The sequence below is a fragment of the Thunnus albacares genome, chromosome 13, assembly GCF_914725855.1.
Source record: "Thunnus albacares chromosome 13, fThuAlb1.1, whole genome shotgun sequence".
Classification (NCBI taxonomy): domain Eukaryota; kingdom Metazoa; phylum Chordata; class Actinopteri; order Scombriformes; family Scombridae; genus Thunnus; species Thunnus albacares.
Genome location: NC_058118.1, coordinates 30,876,199 through 30,877,825, shown reverse-complemented (window position 1 = coordinate 30,877,825; position 1,627 = coordinate 30,876,199). Strand labels below are relative to the sequence as shown.

Sequence of the window (1,627 nt, the reverse complement as noted above, 5' to 3'; positions counted from 1 at the left end):
TCACAGAGATCCAATATTAACATGTTTCCAATGGAAGAGATGGGGAGGACAAAATCAACTACACTCATTCTGCACAAAACTTCATTCTATAAATCACCCCACTTTCCAGGGAATCTTTACTGAAAAGACTAACTTGGAAGATAGCCACTTGATTTAACTCAGATCTCATATTAGCTTCAGCTAAACTACAGAATGCATTTTTGTACAGAATGAAGACTCTGGATTTAGTCATCCATAACATTTGAATTGCATTAGGAAGGGACCACAAGGGATTACAGTGCTTATGAGCATGTGAATATTATTTTAAGACAGACTTGAAAAAAGTGAACATATCCTTTAGGATACATTGCATGTATCTTAAGGTGCGACCTCAGCCTTGGCTTTCAGTTTCATTCGACAGCATAGATGGTATATAAGGATGGATCTGATGGTTTGGTCTCTGAGACCATAGATGAGAGCACTCAGACATCTGGGAAAGATGACAACACACACATAAATAACAATTTGAATACGCACCAATACTATCCTGTCTAAGACCTTTGCGATAGCTTTGAGAAAGGGGTTGTGTAAAGTTGAGGAGAGACTGAGACCCAGCTGCACCAGATGCAGCAGCAGTGTGTTACGGGCCTTGTTGGCTGAAGCTTCATTTGTGGAGGCTGACCTGGCTGCTACTATCACACCAATATAGGAGGAGGTGATTGCCACACTAGCTGATATAAACAGAGAATAAGTGTGGGCTTTGTCATAATGTTCAGACATGGGGCCAAGCAACATGTTTTCCATGGCACAAAAATCTTTCATTTGTTCACTTTCCAGGTCTTCAAATGGAAAATCTAACAGCAAAAGAACTCGAGTGAGGACATTTAATGAGCTGAGCGTCCAAACTACAACGATAGCCAGCCCTGTGTTTCTGATGGTGATGATGATAGTGTGCCTCAATGGGTAGCACACAGCTACATATCTCTCCAGAGACATCACCACCAGTGTGAGAGGAGATATTTCAATTGTGAGACTGGTGAGCATGACAAGAACACCACATACAGGATATGTCAGCCTTAATCTAAAAGCAGCAATGATGTACAGTAACTGGCTCACTGCCATCTGTACTGTGTCTCCAAATAGCAGGTTACAGAAGAATGTAACGTGAAGTTTCACAAAACACAGATTTACTCCTCAAGGTGAATAACATGGTCACATTAATGAAGAGGAACACACAGCATGGTACGGTGGTCAGAGTGCAAAACATCACTCTTTCCAGTAATCCCCGTCCAACAGTGGTGGTGGTCAGCAATTGAGAAGCATTTGACATTTTAGAAAAGCATCCAAGAGACATGCAAAATATTAATCTGTTGATGAGGACTGCAAAAACCAAACTATTCTTGTTTGTATTCCTAGAACAGCAAAGATATGTCACCTTTAGAGCAGAGAATAACACTGAGTTCACATGCAAAACCCAAATTCATCCACATACATTACCAGCTTAGAGAACATGCTTATGTCCCTGTGAGCAGAGCTGGTCTGTAGGGTTTGCCTGCCCTCACATATTGTTTATAAGCTCTCTCCTCACATTCATTTCACATTACACAATCACATGATACACTTGATACACGTGATACACTGATCCATG

The 1,627-nt window shown here is 41.1% G+C and overlaps 1 pseudogene; it reads right to left on the bottom strand.

Annotated features, from left to right (window-relative positions):
* Positions 1–357: 357 nt before the first annotated feature.
* LOC122995857 lies at positions 358–1,309 on the bottom strand (annotated as a pseudogene).
* Positions 1,310–1,627: the final 318 nt, after the last annotated feature.